This window comes from Mandrillus leucophaeus, unplaced genomic scaffold (assembly GCF_000951045.1).
Source record: "Mandrillus leucophaeus isolate KB7577 unplaced genomic scaffold, Mleu.le_1.0 Scaffold411, whole genome shotgun sequence".
Classification (NCBI taxonomy): Eukaryota; Metazoa; Chordata; class Mammalia; order Primates; family Cercopithecidae; genus Mandrillus; species Mandrillus leucophaeus.
Genome location: NW_012104377.1, coordinates 551491 through 571672, shown reverse-complemented (window position 1 = coordinate 571672; position 20182 = coordinate 551491). Strand labels below are relative to the sequence as shown.

The window sequence follows — 20182 nt, the reverse complement described above, 5'->3', positions numbered from 1 at the left end:
CTTCCATTGGTATGGCCCTTGCTGTTCCCTGGCAAACTCCAACTCTCAGGGATCTCCACAATCCCCTGGCTTTCAAAAGCACAGGAGAGAACCCAAGCAAGTCTGGCTGCTTTATGCTGCTCCTTAGAAACAAATTTCCATATTCTTGGGCCACAGAATAGTCTGCCATTCAAATAAGCATCTCTATCTGGGCATGGTGGCTCATGCCTGTAATCCCAGCACTTTGGGAGGCTGAGGCAGGTGGATCCTTTGAATCCAGGAGTTTCAGACCAGTCTGGGTAACAGGGCAAAACCCCACTGCTACAAAAAATACAAATATTAATGAGCATATTGGTGCATGTCTGTGGTCTCAGCTACTTAGGAGGCTGAGATAGGAGGATCTCTTGAGCCTGGGAGGTCGAGGCGGCTGCAGTAAGCTGTGATCACACCACTGCCCTGCAGCCTGGGTGATAAGGCAAGACCCTGTCTCAATCAATCAATCAATCAATCAAATCCTGAGCCGTATTACTCTTTTTATCCAATCAGTATGCCACAAGATGAGATTATAATCTCACCAAAGTCAGGCTCTCCAGACCTCACTCCAGATCCAGTCCCATCTCAAATGCTGTCTCTAAATAGAGAGATGCAGACAGAGATGAGGAAGTAATCAAGGTGCATGTTTCTGTGTCTGGAAGGAGGAGCAGGCTGAAAGAGATGGGCAAAGTGGGAGTCATTTTTGTACCTTCCTTTTTTATTTACTCCCTTGGATCTGAGCAGGCAAAAACTATCTTGGCATGTTTTATATTTATACAACTAATTGCAAATTAATTGCACACTCACAATGTTGTCTCCTATTGGAGAATTGCTAGAGGACTCCAGTTAGGGATGATTCACTTTCTCAGAAGTAGACTAACATAAGTGCATATGTAGTTATTAAAGTTAGTTATAGGCACAGATAGCTGAGCCTAAAGGAAGTTTGTCAGGAACCAAAAATCTATCAGGCACCCTCCTACACTCCATGCCTCTCCTATTTCCCTGTCCACTAACATCTTTATCACAGCTGAAAGAGAAATTCTTCTAGGTCTTTTGCTTTTCATTTTCTCCACCCTGGAGATGTTGAAAGCTATATCAAGCTGAAGAAGCATAAGCTACAACAAAACTTCCCCCCCCCGCAGATGGTTTCCAAAGTGAATGACCACTAGCTCTTTCTAAGTACTTTATCCTCTAGTACTTACATTCATACTTATTGGCATGAATATACCAACACATGAATGTACACACGGACAATAGGTAAACATTATTGTTCTCTCTACATATTATTCTGATACTTGATTTATCCAATACAGGAAAAGAAATCTATTGGTAAATGTGACTGAATTGAAAACTCCAAGGACAGACTTCAGGTTCAGCTACCCAGGATCTCAAAAGGCTGTCGACACTTGGCTTCTTTCTCCCCATCTCTCGACCGTTTTCTTCATTGTTGGCTTTGGTCTCAGGCATGCTCTTCTGGCATGGTGGCAAGATGGCTGCCCACAGCATCAGGCTTACTTCCCCTCTTCTCAGCTACTCCACAAAAGAGGGATCCTCTCGTTTTAACATTTCCAACCAAAGTCCTAGGATCGTCTCTTTTATTGGGGTATGTTTTTAACCATACACAATCACTGTGCCCGAGGGGATGGAACGTTCTGATGGTCCAGGCCCCGGTCACATGCCCCTCTGGAGTCCAGCGTGGAGTCATTCCACCTGAACCACATGGACTGAGAGTGGGCCTGGAATGATTCCTATAAGAACAGAAGGCTGTCACCAGGATAAGGTAGGACAGATGCTAGACTGGCAAAAACAACAACTTTCTTCCACTGTCTCAACTCGGATCACAAGGGAAGAAAGAAAGAGGATCAAGGATGAAGGAGAAAAGCAGAAGCTGTTGCCACATATTCACAAGTAGTAGGATGAGTACCAAATCCCTAAAAAATGATCTGTCAGACCAATACACCAAACCCTCTCTACTTCCGGTCTCCTTGTAATTTGACCCACAGGCTTCAAGAACACTTCCTCAAGTAAATATAGTCCAGTGATTCATCAGATAATCCCATATAAAGTAAAAAGACAAGGGAGACAAGAGTTATGTCTGTTTTGCGATCAGGATGGTCTCTTGGCTGCTGTCCAACTTCCTCTGGGTTGGGATGCATCTGTCACTCACTGTAGAGCTCCCTGTGTCATTGTGTTTGTCTTTCCCTGAGAATGTGAACAGTCCAAAGCCTAAGTCATCCAGCATTTGAGAGGTGACATCAATGTAGACCCACCAAGGAGTAGCAATTAGACATCTAGAATATAGCTAGGACAAGACAAAAAACTGTTTAGGGAGAGTGTACATTTTAGTGTATTCTGTATAAGTTTTTTCAATGAACATAGTCCATGAATTTTGGGAAAGTGGTGATAACTTGCTTCATTTCCATCTGGAGGAAGCAGATTTTTGGAGAAGAAATAAGCTTGTAAACATATTTGAATATTTGGAAGACTGAGAAAAGCACATGAGAAGTTATGGAATCAAGAATAAATAAAAAGTTGGGGCAGGAGTAATAATAACAACAACTGCCTACCATTATCAGTCACTTACCACACCCATGCACTGGGCTAAGTGCTTTACAGACTTTCTCATTTAACCCTCCTAGCTACTCAGTGGAAGCAAGTAACCATTACTATCCCAATTTGACAGAGGAGGAAACTGAGACTGTCTTATTGAGGAAGGATTCATTCATTGGAAGCCCAGAACCGTTGCTCCTAACCTCCCTGATGTCTCATCTTTTGATGCTCGATGCAGGGTCTGTGTTGATGGACAGGATTGCTGAGCTCAAGGTTGGCTGGAACCTAAACACAGATGTACAAGGAGGGAATCCTGAGGGGCCCCAGTCAGATGAGATAAAAAGAGAAGCTCTGGGAGAAGCTCTGGTGGTTCAGGTCACTGAAGAAAAGGAAGCTGTGCAGTTTGGATAAAAATCCAATGTCCTCACAAGCAGAGGAGAGCAAAGCCGAGAAAGAATCTCATAAAAGACAAAGGCAAAGGTTCTGTTGGCATCCAGATGGTCCAGCAGGGAACGAAGACACCCAGCCATGGATGTTAAGATTCAAGGTTAGGATCTCATTTAATGGTCACATCTAGAGAAAGGTGGAGGAGTAATCCTACCAGTGATGATGTCTTACAGTTGAATAGGGCTTTGTTTTTTCATATTTCCCTAATTTTATCTACTCCCAGCAGGCCGAGGAGCTTGTTAGTATCATAATTCCCACTTCTGAGTGAAGCAAATACACACAGAGAAATTTCTCATTCAAAGCCAATGGCAGAGCTGGAACTTGAACCCAGGTGTTTTGCCTCAGAGCCCAGTGCTCTTGTTTACAATAGAGGACTGAGCATAACATCAAGGTTGACTGATTCATTGAAATTGCTGTATGCCTTGGGAGCTTGGTCATTAGGCAACAAACAAGATGCCAGTCACTGGGAGAGAAAGGTATGAGGCTAAAACTCAAATGAGTACCCATTTAAAGAAAAGAAAACCCCTTTTTTCCCACAACAGGAATCTCCAGTGAACATCCACTAATAAACTTTATATTGGGTGCCTACCATGAGCCAGGCACTGGAGAGTTAACAGTGAACTCGGTAATAGTCCTTACCATCACAGAACTCACAGTTCATTGGAGACACACCAAAAAACAGGTGACTAAATAAAATAGTTATTGATTCCGTAGAGAATGGTTATTGATTCTCCATAGAGGCAGAATGTTTCCCATGCAACTATAATGCCTGTGTTATATTTAAGGTTTTTCTTGATCTTATATATCTTACCACATAAATCTAAATCAATCATAACATATATTTCTGAGATGATTACTCAGTTAGCTCATAGGAGGGGCATCTGATTCAGAAATAAAGGATCAGGAAGAAGTGGCATCTGGAACAAGTACAGATGGCCAAATCAAGAACCTTTGTCTTGGCCTCTGAGCTACATGCCCAAACCGAACTCTGTCTTCAAGATTCCCTTAATGCAGTCCCCTTGTCAGAAGCCACACCTGCAGCAGATGCCCCATGGCACTGATGCACTGTTTTGTCTTTCATCTCATTGCCCAGCTAGGTGCAACCTGGATAGACATTGTGGCCCATACCTTTTTTTATATACTTTATATTTGGGTTTTTTTTTTTAATTGCTGTCACCGTCACCAACCAAGGAGTAAGATGGCCCTCTGAGTCAGAATAACATTAGAAGTTTTCTCCATCCAGTTTTAGAACTACAAAGGAAAAAGGAGAGCATTATTCCTTAAGAGTAAGCATTTGATTTCTGAAAGCAGTTCTGATTGCCTATCCCTGACAAATGAATTGTTCCCCAGAAGCCATTTCTTTCTACCAGAAAAAATACTAGAGAACAAGAAGTAGATTTAAATTTCGTTATTTTTCCCCACCTTGATTGTCCATGTTATTAGTGTTTAAATGGTGGTGAAGGTAATTAACTATTTAATTCATTTTTTGGTTGTAGTTGATGTATTTTTTAAAACTCCAACTGAATGAGTCCCACAATTACAAATGGCTCTAAGACTGCTAAAATTTTGATGGGTATTTTTCAGCTTCTGGTTTTACCAAATTTTAGTTCACTAAACCACACTTATATTAATTAGCTAAGTAGAAAATTCCCCAGTGGGATGTTAGTGAAGGATAAGTATGTTGTAAATAAAACAATTAAAGGGCTAGTTCACACCTCATCAAATTGCTTAACAACCTGATACCAGTTAACTACATACATTCCTCATAAAACGCATGGAACATGGAACAAGGAGGTAAATTAGAGTCCCCCTTTTCTGCAGTGGGACACATTTACCCTTTAACTGAGGTCCAGTGTTACGGTGGCGAGAGGTGGGGTAGAAATGCCACAGTATGACCTTGTTGGCTGTGGAAATATCTGCATAATGCTGTCAATAGGGATTGCAAATTCTGATCCTGAAATCCCATTAGGCAGAGCAAGTTTCCCTTCCTAGTTGCAGCCTCAGAGTCACAAGAGTAATATAAGATCGTGGATTCATTTTATGCCAGCTTTCCTCCAGTGTGCTCTCACCCATATCATTTCATCCACTCTTGAGAAGAAAAGCACATATTACTTTACAGATGGAGAAACCAAGGCACAGATAAGTGAAGAGGCCCAGTCAGGATCACCCTTGCAGAGGTCAGGCTGAAGGGCAGCAACGTGAGCTGAGGTCATCTTGGCCTGGAGCCTGTGTGGTTTCTGGCAGGGCCATGAAATTATAACCCCTGTCAACTCATTAGAGGACACCTACTCAGATGCCTTCGTTTCACAGAGTTGAAGATAAGGCCTGAGAAAGTCAGGTGACTTGTCTGAAACTTCCTGGGATATGACCCAGTGTCCGGAGCTCCTATTCGAGGTCCCTTCTCACTACTGCAGCAGTTGCTTGCCGGGAGTTATTTATGGATAATGTATTTTTTAAGATGTAAATGTGAACCAGGTAAGGTGATGGAAATTTTAGTCTGCCTCCCAGGACACTTCCACTCTTTAAAGTGGGGAATTGGGATGGCATACACCTATTAGCAGAGGATGCAAACTGAACGCAATGATGTGGAAATCTAGAGAGCAAGATTTATTCACGTGGGTCAGGGACTGCAAACCTAAATAGCTGTAGGGGCAGATGGGAAATGTCAGTGAGAGAAGCAGGCAGGAGCAGAGCCTAAAGAGGACAAAGTCCGTTCCTCAAGAGCACAGCTTCACTTGACCATGGCCTCCAAGGAAGGCACGTCCTGAGATTAAAGAAAAGCAGGAAAGCTGAATTTTTATGTGAAAGTCCTTGACTTTGAAGTGTCAGCCACTAGCTGAAAATTTTTTAAACAGTGTGTGGGGGATGGGAATGTATAAAAAATGAGCCTACAGATTGCAACCTCTGTTAGAGGATTTTCCACCCTGACATATCAGTGTAGAGTAGGACATTTAGGGTCCATACCACTCAGCCATAAAGTTCGGATTTGTTTACACATTTATTTGCTTGTTCATTCTAGGCCTTTGGACAATCACATTATATTCCACATAGAAAATCCAATTTTATTTTTATTTTTTAAAGACTAAGTGTGACTTTGAATTCAAAAAGTATTGAGGGCCTCAGTATGATTGGTCTTTTTGTTTGTTTATTCACTTTTAAAATTCAGTTTCCATCACAACCCTGCAAGGAGAGGAAAGGCAGTCCTAATACTCCCATTTTACACATGAGGTTATTGAGGCGCAGGAAAAGTGAAGTCACCTGGATCATATTTTCAAGAAGTGCCTTTCACAATTGAAGCCCAGTCTTCAGCCTCTGAGTTGCACTCTCCCCCACAGTGCACTGATGCACCCAGAGATCCCTCAGAACTGAAAACTGTGGGAGCACTTGCCCACCATAGAGGGCAAATGAACCTAGTTCCAGAACAGGTGGGTGGGTTTTGAAGCCTGAGGTCCATAAAGCAAAGGGAGAGCCTGGAATTCCATTTCTCTGAAGTTCAAAAACCAGCTGGCATGGGGCAAATGGTAAATAACATTTTATTTGGTAATGGCTCTTTAGTTTTAAATCACTTCAGCATTTACTTTTAATTAATTTCTTTAAATTAGACTACTCATACTTGTAAATATTTGCTTTTCTATGATAAGCTTTTATTTAAATTATTAAAGCTGCAGCTTCGTGACTGATTTTAAGAATTGAGATTGCCGCTATACTAATGATAGAAGGCATGTGATTAAAAATAGGGAAACCATTTCATATTGGTACATAAACCAGCACCAAATATTGCTGGAGCAAAGCAGCACTGAAAGAAATAGAAGAGAGGGTGAACTTACAGTTTTCTTTGATTTGTTCAAGGAATAAATCAATAAATCAGGGAGTTAGAGAACAATGTAGGATGAAATAACATCTGAAGGAGCTCACTCACAATAAAAGCTTGTCTTGCTCTCTCTTTTTTAAAAGCACTCATCAATAGCCCTGGACTCACATACTAGTTTGCTAAAAGGAATGAGAGTGGGGCATGGGAGGAAGGTTATGGAGGGGCTCAGGACAGTGAGTAACTGTACAAGAACATTTGAGACCAAAAAAAAAAAAAAAAACAGAAGAAGAAGAAGAAGTAGTAATGATGAGAGCAGAGTAATTTCATAGCCCTCATCAGTTTGGGCTATTATAAGCCTTGATTTGCTAGCTGCTCCATTTTACCAGCATCAAAGGCAAGTATGGAACCCAAAGGTAGGCTGACAGGCTGGATTACAGCAAAAGGAGAAATGACAAAGGATGCTCTAATTTCAAATAAAAGAAGATTTGAACGTAAAAGGTTTGTAATTACATTAATAACCAGTCTTTACCAACCATGTAATGATCAGCCAGAGTAAGAAGAGACCAAGGCAGGATGGGGGGAGCTCACCGTAAGCCATCAATACCTAAGAACCTCTTAATAACTTTTATTATTTGTTGAAAATCATCTTGACAATACAGTTCAGTAACCTTTGTGCTATAAATCCATTTCATCTGCAAAAATGAAAGCTGAATAGAATGTGATATTATATAGAATCTCTCGTGCTGATGCTATCTCCAAAGTGCCCTGCCAAATAATGAGGTGGATTCTGGATAGGAGGGCTGTGGGCGGCCAACAACAGAGATTTGTGTGTGCCTACCAGGCCCAGCTTAGGGCTTTGGAACCAGCTTAGCATAGACTGAAATGAAGGCTGAAAATTACCCTTCACCCTTTAGTGAAAATTATCATGGGGTGCTTAGATTCTATGTCAAAATTAATAGAGAGGAGCCAAAAGCACTTCCATTCATTATCTGGTGGAAATTGTGGAATGGGTCCCATTGCCTTAGTGCTAGGTATAGGGTTATATAGGTCCCATTGCCTTGGTGCTGGGTATAGGGTAGAATGTTAGAATAATCCCCAAAATGTATGTAATCATGTTCGTGGCCAAATAGGGTACCATAATCCAAATAAACCCCAAGTGGCACTCTGGGACCAGGCTATGCTTCCTTCCATGCCCTCCCTGCAATTGAGGGGGGTACCAAAAAGCCCAGGGAACTATTGAGAGAAGGATGAGGGAAGCCCTTTTCACAGGAAGCTGGCATGGAGATGAGATAGAGTCAGAATCGGGAGGTACTAATGTCAAATCCTTCCTACCCAGAAGCAAACTCAGCACTCCTCATTTTTACATTGGTCCCAGATGCATTTGTCTTTTGACTACCTTATCCCAATTAAACTACTAATGTGCTCATTTCTTTTTTTTTTTTTTTTTAATAGATACAGGGAGTACATGGATGGGTAGGTTGGTTACCTAAATATATCATGTAATGCTGAGGCTTGGATTACAAATGAATGTGTCTTCCAAATAGCGAGCATAAATACTTGGTTTTTTCAGCCCTTTCCCCCGCCCCCCTCACTCTCTACTCTTGTAGTCCCCAGTGCCTATTGTTCTCATCTTTATGTTTGTGTGTACTCGATGTTTAGCTCCCACTGTCTATCTCTACATTAGTTCACTTAGGGCAATGGCCTCTGGCTGCATCCATGTTGCTTCAAAGGACATGATTTAGTTCTTTTATGACTGCATGATATATCCATGGTGTATATGTACATTTTCTTTATCCAGTCCAGAACTGATGGGCATCTGGGTTGATTCTATGTCTTTACTATTGTGAATAGCATTGTAATAAATGTAGAGGTACATGTGTCTTTCTGGTTGAATGATTTATTTACCTTTGGATATACACTCAGTAATGGAATTACTGGATTAAATGGTAGTTCAGTCTTAGTTCTTTGAGAAATCTCCAAATTGCTCTCCATAGTGGCTGGATTAATATACATTCCCACCAGCAGTGTATGAGTATTCCCCTTTGTCTGCAGCCTCACCAGCATCTGTTGTTTTTAGACTTTTTAACAAAGACCATTCTGACTGTGTGAGTTGAGGGACAGGTCACTTGCCTTGAAGGGAAACCCCATAAGGCTAGTAGTGGACTTTCAGCACAAACCTTAAAAACCAGAATAGACTAGGGGCCTGTTTATAGCATCCTTAAAGAAAAGAAATTCCAACCAAGAATTTCATATCCTGCCAAACTAAGCTTCTAACTGAAGGAGAAATAAAGTCCTTTTCAGACAGACAAATACAAAGGAACCACTAGACCTGCCTTTAAAAAAGGTCCTTAAGGGAGTGCTAAACATGGTAACAAAAGAATGATGCCTGCCACCACAAAAACACACTTAAGTTTGTGGCCCACAGACCCTTTAAAGCAACTACACAATCAAGTCCACATAACAAGTAGCTAACGCCACAATGACAAGATCAAATCCTCACATATTAATATTAACCTTGAATGTAAATGGGCTAAACACTCCCGCTTAAAAGGTAGAGAGTGGTAAGTTGGATAAAGAAACAAGACTCAGCTGTCTGCTGTCTTCAAAGGACCCCTCTTACACACAACACCTATAGGTTCAAAGTAAAGGAATGGAGAAAAATGTATCTTGCAAATGGAAAACAGAAAAGAGCAGGAGTTTCTAATCTTAGATAAAATAGACTTTAAATGAACAACCATCAGAAAGGACAAAAGCATTCCATAATGATAAAAGGTTCAATACAACAAGAACACTTAACTGTCTTAAATATATATACTCCCAACATCAGAGCACTCAGATTCATAAAAATAAGTTCTTAGAGACCTACAAAGAAACTTAGCCACACAATAATAGTGGGAGACTTCACCCCACTCACAGCATTAGTTGTTTGCTATTCTGGACTTAAGCTCAATACTTGACCTATTGGACCTAATGGGCATCTACAAAATACTTTAGCCAACAACCACAGAATACACATTCTTATCTGCACAGGGAACACACCTAAGATCGGCCACATGCTTGGCCATAAAGCAAATCTCAATACATTTTTAAAACTCTAAGTCATACCAACCACACTCTTGGACCGCATTGCAATAAAAACAGAAATCAATACCAAGAGGATCTCTCAAAACCACACAATTACATGGAAATTAAACAACTTGCTCCTGAATGACTTTTGGGTAAAGAATGAAATTAAGGCAGAAATCAAAAAATTCTTTGAAACTAATGAGAACAGAGACACAACATACCAGAATCTTTGAGATACAGCTAAAGCAGAGAAGAGTTCATAGCACTAAATGCCTACATCAAGAAGTTAGAAAGATCTCAAATTAACAGCCTAATATCACACCTACAGGAATTAGAAAAACAAGAACAAACCAACCCCAAAGCTAGCAGAAGAAAAGAAATAACCAAAATTAGAGCAGAACTGAACAAAATGGAGACATGCTCATTTCTTACATCAGAAAGTGAACCCAGAGGTTCATGAAATATGTTATATAAACCTCACTTAGTATTATAAATTTAGGGGGAATAGATTACCAGATGTAAAAATTTTTTAAAAGCTTATGGTAGATCTTACATTGAGGCAGATGCAAAAAGCTCTTACCAATTAAGTTATCAGTATTTAAATTTCATAGCACTACATCTAAAAAATGTAAATGTTCACACAGTTCACAAAAGACTGAATTCACCTGTCTCTAGAAGTTGTATTATCAGGCAAATGGTCTCACTGCCTGATGAGTCTAGAAGCCAGTAACATGGCACCAACTTTTAAGAAAAGGAAGTCTTTATTGCAAGACCAGACAGCAAGGAAAAAGGAGTTGGGCTCAAATCTGTCTCCCCCATTTGCTGTCTGGGGCAAGCTTTGAAGTGTCAGAGGGCAAGGGAAAATATTTAGGAATGTTGGCTTTGTAGACTGTCATTGGAGAACTTCAATTTCGACCATTTACCTTAAGGTATGTTGAGGCTGACTTTAGCCCTGGATTTTCCAGGCCAACAGACCCTTCACTTCTAAAAGAGTTCCTGCATTCAGGTTCCAGTCATGTATGAATCTTCTTGGTTCTGTGGGGAGGAATCCTTGGTTCTGGGTGTTGTTAGAGGTCAAAGCTTTTTCTCTTGCACATGCCTGGGCTACCCAACTTACAGTTTTGGTTCTGTTTTACCTACATAGTAACTTTATTCTGTTATCAACAGAGTAGGCCCAGTTTGGGCTGGTCCTATGGTTAAAGTATTACCATGCTTTCATTTGAGAGTGTGATGTCCTCAACATTTCTTCAAAGTTGGTAGCAACTGACTAGATAGTTGTAGAATTCAGCTGTCCTTCAGAGTCACATGTACTGATCCTACAGTTCTGCACTGTTGACCTGCCCTTCTCTGAAGCTGACCCACAACTTTGCCTGCCTGTCTTTGAGTCCTAATATACTATCACTATTGGAATGGTCCATTTGAACAGGGATTTGAGCCTAAATCAAGACTGCAGCAGTGAAAGTGGACAGCCATGAATAGCTAAGAGAATATTTGCTAGAACCAGATGTATGACTGGAGCAGGGATGAGAGAGAAGTCTAGCTTCCTAGTGGGCTAACTACATGAATCATGACATTCTCCAAAGGGACCATTGGAGGATCAGCAGGTTTAGGGAGAGGTGATTTAATTTTGTACTCATAAGGTTGAGGTGCCTAGGGAACCTCCAAGTAGAGCTGTCCTACAGATAATCCACATCACCCCCATGATGCAAATCCTACTGAATAAAAATCACACTCTTTGTTGTTGTTAACTCAGTTGGTTTTCTTTTTTCAGGTTTAGTCTTTTAAGTTCTGGGATACACATGCTGGACGTGCAGGTTTGTTACATAAACATGTGCCATGGTGGCTTGCTGCGTCTATCAACCCATCGCCTAGGTATTAACGCCTGCATGCATTAGCTGTTTATCCTGATGCTCCCCCTCCCACTTCCACCCCAACAGGCCCCAGTGTGTGTTGTTCCCCTCTCTGTATCCGTGTGTTCTCATTGTTCAGTTCTTACTTATAAGTGAGAATATACGGTGTTTGGTTTTCTGTTGCTGCATTAGTTTGCCGAGGCTAATGGCTTCCAGCTCCATCCACGTCCTGCAAAGGACGTGATCTCATTCCTTTTTATGGCTGCGTAGTATTCCATGGTGAATATGTACCACATTTTCTTTATCCAGTCTGTCATTGATGGGCATTTGGGTTGATTCCATGCCTTTGCAATTGTGAATAGTGCTGCAGTGAACATACACGTGTGTATATCTTCATGATAGAATGATTTCTATTCCTTTGGGTATATACCCAATAATGAGATTGCTGGGTCACATGGTATTTCTGGTTATGGGTCTTTGAGGAATTGCCACTGTCTTCTACAATGGTTGAACTAATTTACATTGCCAACAACAGTGTGAAAACGTTGCTTTTCCGCCACAGCCTCACTGGCATCTGTTGTTTCTTGACTTTAATAATCACCATTGTGACTGGCGTGAGATGGTATCTCATTGTGGTTCTGATTTGTATTTCTCTAACAATCAGTGATGTTGGCCTTTTTTTTCTCATATGTTTATTGGCCACATAAATGTCGTATTTTGAGAAATGTCTGTTCATGTCCTTTCCCCACTTTTTAATGGGATTGTTTTTTTCCTGTAAATTTGTTAAGTTCCTTATAGATTCTGGATATTAGACCTTTGTCAGATGAATAGCCTGCAAAATTTTTCTCCCATTCTGTAGGTTGTCTGCTCACTCTGATGATAGTTTCTTTTGCTGTGGAGCTGCTCTTTAGTTTAATTAGATCCCATTTGTCAATTTTTGCTTGTGTGGCAATTACTTTTGATGTTTTCGTCATGAAATCTTTGCCTGTGCCTATGTCCTGAGTGCTATTGCCTAAATTTCTTCTAGGGTTTTTATAGTTTGGGGTTTTACATTTAGATCTCTAATCCATCTTAATTTTTGTGTAAGGTGTAAGGAAGGGGTCCAGTATAAATTTTCTGCATATGGCTAGCCAGGTTTCCCAATGCATGTATTAAATAGGTTTCTTGTGGGCTAATTGCATGAATCTTCTAGATGGGGTCTTCTAGATATAGAATCATGTCAACTGCAAACAGAGACAGTTTGACTTCCTCTCCTATTTGAATACCCTTTATTTCTTTCTCTTGCTTGATTGCCCTGGCCAGAACTTCCAATACTATGTTGAATAGGGGTGGTGAGAGAGGGCATTCTTGTCTTGTGCCAGTTTTCAAGGGGAATGCTTCCAGTTTTTCCCCATTCAGTATGATATTGGCTATGGGTTTGTCATCAATGGCTTTTATTATTTTGAGGTATGTTCCATTAATACTTAGTTTATTGAGAGTTTCTAAAATGAAAGAATGTTGAATTTTATCAAAGGCCTTTTCTGCATCTATTGAGATAATCATGTGGTTTTCGTCTTCAGTTCTGTTTATGTGATGAATTACATTTATTGATTTGCATATGTTGAACCAGTCTTACATCCCAGGGATAAAGCTGACTTTATTGTAGTGCATAAGCTTTTTGATGTGCTGCTGGATTTGGTTTGCCAGTATTTTAATGAGGATTTTTGCATTGATGCTCGTCAGGGATATTGGCCTGAAGTTTTCTCTTGTTGTTGCATCTCTGGCAGGTTTTGATATCAGGATGATGCTAGCCTCATAAAATTAGTTAGGGAGAAGTCCCTCCTTTTCAATTGTTTGGCGTAGTTTTAGAAAAAATGATATCAGCTCCTCTTTGTACCTGTGGTAGAATTCAGCTATAAATCCATTTGGTCCTGGGCCTTTTTTGGTTGCTAGGTTATTTATTACTGCCTCAATTTCAGAGCCCATTGGTCTATTCAGGGATTCACCTTCCTGGTTCAGTCTTGGGAGGGTTATGTGTCCAGGAATTTATCTATTTCTTCTAAATGTTCTAGTTTATTTGCATAGAGCTGTTTATAACATTCTGATGGTTGTTTGTATTTCTGTAGGGTCAGTGGTGATATCCCCTGTGTCATTTTTTGTGTCTGATTCTTCTTTTGTTCTTTATTAGTCTAGCTAGTGGTCTATTTTAATAATTTTGTCAAAAAACCAGCTCCTGGACTTGATTTTTTTTAACTGTTTTTCATGTCTCTATCTCCTTCAGTTCTGGTCTGATCTTGGTTATTTCTTGTCTTCTGCTAGCTTTGGGCTTTGTTTGCTCTTGGTTCTCTAGTTCTTGTACTTAAGATATTAGGGTGTCAATTTGAGATCTTTCTAGCTTTTTGATATGGGCATTTAGTGCTATAAATTTCCCTCTTAATACTGCTTTATCTGCATCCCAGAAATTCTGGTATGTTATTTCTTTGTTCTTATTGGTTTCAAAGAACTTCTTGATTTCTGCCTTAATTTCATTATTTACCCAGGAGTCATTCAGGAGCAGGTTGCTCAATTTCCATGCAGTTGTGTGGGTTTGAGTGAGGTTTTTTTTTTTTTTTTTGAGACGGAGTCTGGCTCTGTCGCCCAGGCTGGAGTGTAGTGGCCGGATCTCAGCTCCTGTCTCTTATACACATCTAGATGTGTATAAGAGACAGGGCTTGAGCCACCGCGCCCGGCCATGAGTGAGTTTCTTAATCTTGAGTTCTAATTTGATTGTGCTGTGGTCTCTCACTGTTATGATTTCAAGTTCTTTTGCATTTGCTGAGGAGTGTCTTACTTCCAATTATGTGATCAATTTTAGAGGAAGTGCCATGTGTCACCAAAAATAATGTATATTCTGTTGTTTGGGGGTGGAGAGTTCTCTAGATATCTATCAGGTCCACTTGATCCAGATCCAAGTTCAAGTCCTGAATATCCTTGTTAATATTTTGTCTCCATGATCTGTCTAATATTGACAATCGGTTGTTAAAGTCTGCTACTATTATCATGTGGGAGTCTAAGTCTCTTTGCAGGTCTCTAAGAACGTGTTTTATGAATCTGGATGCTCCTGTATTGGGTGCATATATATTTAAGATAGCTCTTCTTGTTGAATTGATCCTTTTACCATTATGTAATACTCTTGTCTTTTTTATCTTTCTTGGCTTAAAGTCTGTTTTGTCAGAAACTAGGATAGCAACTCCTGCTTTTTTCTGCTATTTGCCTGGTAAATTTTCCTCCATCCCTTTATTTTGAGCCTATGTGTGTCTTTGTGCATGAGATGGGTCTTTTGAATACAGCATACAATGGGTCTTGACTCAATGTCGCTTGCCATTTGCCATTCTGTGTCTTTCAATTGGGGCATTTAGCCCATTTTCATTTAAGGTTAATATTGTTATGTGTGAATTTGATCCTATCATCATGATGTTAGCTGGTTATTTTGCAGACCTATTGATTTAGTTGTTTCATAGTGTCATTGGTCTGTGTACTTCAGTGTGCTTTGCAGTGGCTGGTACCAGTTCTTCCTTTCCATATTTAGTGCTTCCTTCAGGAGCTCTTGCAAGGTAGGCCTGGTGGTGACAAATTCCCTCAGCATTTGCTTGTCTGGAAAGGATTTTATTTCTCCTTTGTTTATGAAGCTTAGTTTGGCTGGATATGATGTCCTGGGTTGAAAATTATTTTCTTTTAGAATATTGAATATTGGCCCCCAGTCTCCTCTGGCTTGTAGAGTGTATTAGTCCATTTTCACACTGCTGTTAAAGACATACCCAAGACTGGGCAATTTACAAAAGAAAGAAGTTTAATGGACTTACAGTTCTATGTGGCTGGGGAAGCCTCTCAATCATGGTGGAAGGCAAGGAGGAGGGAGGAGCAAGTCATGTCTTATACCGACAGCAGCAGGCAAAGAGAGCGAGCTTGTGTGGAAACTCCCATTATTAAAACCATCAAATCTCATGAGACTTATTCACTATTATGAGAACAGCATGGGAAAGACTTGGCCCCATTATTCAATTACCTCCCACTGGGTCCCTCACACAACACATGGGAATTCAAGATGAGATTTGGGTGGGGACACAGCCAAACCATATCATAGGGTTTCTGCTGAGAGGTCCACTCTTAGTCTGATAGGCATTCTTTTATAGGTGACCTGGCCCTTCTTTCTCTAGCTGCCCTTAACATTTTTTCCTTCATTTTGACCTTGGAGAATCTGATGATTATGTGTCTTGGGGTTGATCTTCTCATGGAGTATCTTACTGGGGTTCTCTGGATTGCCTGAATTTAAATGTTGCCCTGCCTTGTTAGGTTGGAGACGTTCTCCTGGATGATGTCCTGAAGTATGTTTTCCAACTTGGTTCTGTTTTCCCTGTCTCTTTCAGGTACCCTAATTAGTTGTAGGTTCAGTCTTTTTATATAATCCCATAGTTCTCAGGGATTTTGTTCATTCCTTTTCATTCTTTTTTCTCTAATATTGTCTGCCTGTCTTATTTCAGCAAGATAGTCTTCAAGCTCTGAAATTCCTTCCTTCTCTTGGTCAGTTGAGCTATTGATACTTGTGATTGCATTGTGAAGTTCTTATGTTGTTTTTCAGCTCCATCAGGCATTTATGTTCATCTCTAAACTGGTTATTCTGGTTAACAGCTCCTGTAATTTTTTTTTATCATGGTTCTTAGCTTCTTTGCTTTGGGTTAGAACATGCTTCTTTAGCTCAGTGAAGTTCATTATTACCCACCTTCTGAAGCCTACTTCTGTCAGTTCATCCATCCCAGCCTCTGCCCAATTCTGTGCTCTTGCTGGAGAGGTGTTACAGTTGTTTGGAGAAGAGGCATGCTGGCTTTTTAAGTTTTCAGTGTCTTTTTTTGTTGATATGATTCTTTCTGCTCCTCGTGAGTTTATCTAGCTGTGATCTTTGAGGCTACTGGCCTTTGGATGGGGTTTTTGTTGGGGGGGTTTTGTTGGTGGTGCTGTTGTTGCTTCCTTTTAGTTGTGTGTGTGTTTTTTTTTTTTTTAAACAGTCAAGCCCCTCTTCTGTAGGGGTCCTCTCCAGACCCTATTCACCTGGGTTTCTCCTGCACCTGGAGGTGTCACCAGTGGAGGCTACAGAATAGCAAAGATAGCTGCCTGCTCCCTCTCCTCTAGAATCTCTGTCCCAGAGGGGCATCGACCTGATGCCAGCAGGAATGCTCCTGTGTAAGTTGTTTAGGAACCTCTGTTGGAGGGTCTCAGCCAGTCAGGAGGCATGGGATCTGGGACCCACTTAATGAAGTGCTCTGGCTGCCCCTTGGTGAAGGGGGTGTGCTGTGCTAAGAGAAATCCCACTTGTCCGGACTGCCCAGATTCCTCAGAGCCAGCAGCGGGAAGATTACATCTGCTGATCCATGGAGATCACAGCCGCCCCTCCTCTCAGGGGCTCAGTCCCAGCAAGATCAGAGTTCTGTCCCTAAAACCCTAGCTGGAGTTGCTTAAATTCCTGCAGGGAATACGCACTTGGTGAGGAGGGATGGATTAGGGTCCAGCCTAAAGAGGCAGTCTGGCCATGATCTGCCATAGCTGCTGTGCTGCACTGTGGGGAATTCCTCCTGGGTCCAAACCATCCAGTCTCCTTGGCACCAGCAGGGGAAAAACAGAATTCCCGCAGAAACTCAGTAGTCTTAAGCAGTCTGCAGCCAAGTGGCTACCAAGAATCTACACAGCTGTGTGCTTGGGACCCAAGGCTCTGATGGCATGGGCTCATGAGTAGGATGTCCTGATCCATGGGTTGCATGGAACGGTGGGAAAAACATGGTTTCCCAGATGAAGTAGCACAGTCACTCACTGCCTCCCTTCGCTGGGGGTGGAAGCTTCCCTTGCCCCATGTGGCTCCCAAGTGGGCTGTCACACCACCCTGCTTTTCCTTGCTCTCTTTTTAGTGCATTAGATCCTGTTTTTTAGAAATGTGTTTCCAAACATAAACCACCTAGTCAGTCCCAGTGAGAGAACCTGCATACCTCAGTTGCTGGTGTAGGATTCACTTGCCATTTTCATTCTTCTCAGTGGGTGCCTGACCACAGCTGTTTCTAGTTGGCCATCTTGGCCCCTCCCCACCAAAATCACGTTCTTTAATCCTTCCTGTGCTGTCCCTGGTATTCAAGATCGTTCATGATCAGGCTCCAGATACCCTCTCTAGACCAACCTTCTGCTTACTTGCCCACTCTTGACAAGCCAGCATCAGAGGAATGTCTGTTTCCAGAACACTTTCCAAGGCTGTTAGCTCTGTATCTTTCCTCTTGTTTATCTCTTCAGATGCTCAGGATAACTGACTTATATTTATATTCCAGGTTATTTGCAGAGCAGGTTACATGTCTTACAAACCCCCATAGCCAAAGGGATTCCTTAAAGCTAGGTGCCAGCTCCACCTGCATCAGAATCACCTGGGCCCTTGAGAGAAATGTAGGCTCCCAGACCCCTTTCAGACCTTTTTCTGGCATTGCAACCCCAGAATCTGTGTTATTTAATAAAGACTCAATTGATTCTTAGTGATGCCAACGTTCAAGGTACTAGACCTGGAACACACGGTCTTCCAAACAGAACCATACAAATACCTGTTTTGATTTTCATAAAGGGCAACAGGAAACTTTGCTTTCCTTAAGAAAGGCACCTGAAGGTCTCTGAGTGAAACTTCCCACATGGAATGTTGTTTGTGCTCTTTCTGCAAGCGCCATCAGCAGTTTCAGATTCTTGGGCTGCTAACAGCCAAAGTACCCACTGGAAAAAAAAAAAAAAGTCTATCTTTTTAGTGCATTAGATCCTGTTTTTTAGAAATGTGTTTCCAAATATAAACCAATTTCTTTCACCTGGTGCCGGCAGGCACCATGTGAGCTGATGAGAAGCAAGTAAGGTCAGAGATTGCATGGTCTAACTTGGTGGTCAGGCATGTGGCCCCTGGGTCTGTCTGCCTGGGCTGAACTGGGCTCTGCCACTACCATTGTGACTTTGATCACATTACTTAACATCTCTGCTTCTCAGTTTCCTCATCTGAAAGCCAGGGATGATAATAATACCTACCTGGTAACATTGTTACGAGGAATAAATCCGTTAAATGGAGGAAATACTTAGGATGGAAACTAACTTGCTGTAGGCACTTGGGAACATGCTGCTGTGCTCAGCAGGCTTTGAATCTTTGCAATTCTAAACCCAACCTTTGAAGCTGGTTACTGAGCCCATCAAGTAGAGTGGCACTCTTCCCAGCACTTACATTTCTGCTTCTGAATTTCAGAGTAAGACAACTGCCATGGCAGGATTCTCCCGTGTTTTAATGAAATCATGACATGGAGGCCCTCTCCCACAACACCCATATACACACACACACAGACACACACACAGGCATGAAGATGGAAGTGTTTAAGTTTCCTTCGTTGTACTCCTTGCCCTTGGTGAAGAGGGATTCTAATGATCTAATGAAAATAGGTAGTTTACATCAAAATCTTCCTATTGCACAGGCTTTAGAAATTAATGGGAGGGGAAAGAAGTCAGGTAAAGACATGGACGTGATGCATTAATATCTACTGCAAACACTGCATGTGCTACTCTAAAATATATGTATAATCTAAAATATAGGAAAAGCAGACTTCATGAACAGTGGAACCGTGTATTTTGCCCCTAAAGTGTTCTGTCTCCAGGTAGCACCTTGGGCAGGAAACTGTTTAGTGGGTTCTCTTAAGGGGCAGGAGGAGATCAGGACCCTACATCGTTGAACTTGTTAGCCCCAAAAGTCTGACCTTGGAATTGAACTGTTGTCTGCTACATGATGACCAGATGAAATCCACAGTATTTACATACTGAAATTCTAGGACCACTGTTACAATAGAAAGAGAGAGATGATTTAAGGGGCCTATCGAGTTAGGGCGATTTGGTGCTTTGGTTGCCATTCTCTTTAAACAAAGCCTGTTCTGTGGATAAACAGACCATGGGGTAGAGATACGCAGGCATCATTCAAATGGATTGCATGACTTTTTTGTGGCCGCACAGGACAGCTTCTGCCTTCCAAAAGATTTCCCTCTCTACATTATTCTCATAATTGTCTTTTCTAATTGTTCTCAGCACTCACTTTAAAAGCCTCTCATCCCCTCATAAGGAAATTATTTTAGCAGGACCATTTTTTTATTATTATACTTTATGTTCTAGGGTACATGTGCACAACGTGCAGGTTTGTCACATATGTAAACATGTGCCATGTTGTTGTGCTGCACCCATTAACTCATCATTTACATTAGGTGTATCTCCTAATGCTATCCCTCCCCCCGCCCCCACCCCACAACAGGCCCGGGTGTGTGTGATGTTCCCCTTCCTGTGTTCAAGTGTTCTTACTGTTTAATTCCCACCTATGAGTGAGAACATGCGGTATTTGGTTTTCTGTTCTTGCGATAGTTTGCTGAGAATGATGGTTTCCAGCTGCATCCAT

At 41.3% G+C, this 20182-nt stretch overlaps 1 protein-coding gene across 4 annotated transcripts in view; it reads left to right on the top strand.

Annotated features, from left to right (window-relative positions):
• PARD3B (par-3 family cell polarity regulator beta) overlaps positions 1-20182 on the top strand; it is a 1095780-nt gene that overhangs the window by 1065497 nt on the left and 10101 nt on the right. The window lies entirely within an intron of this gene.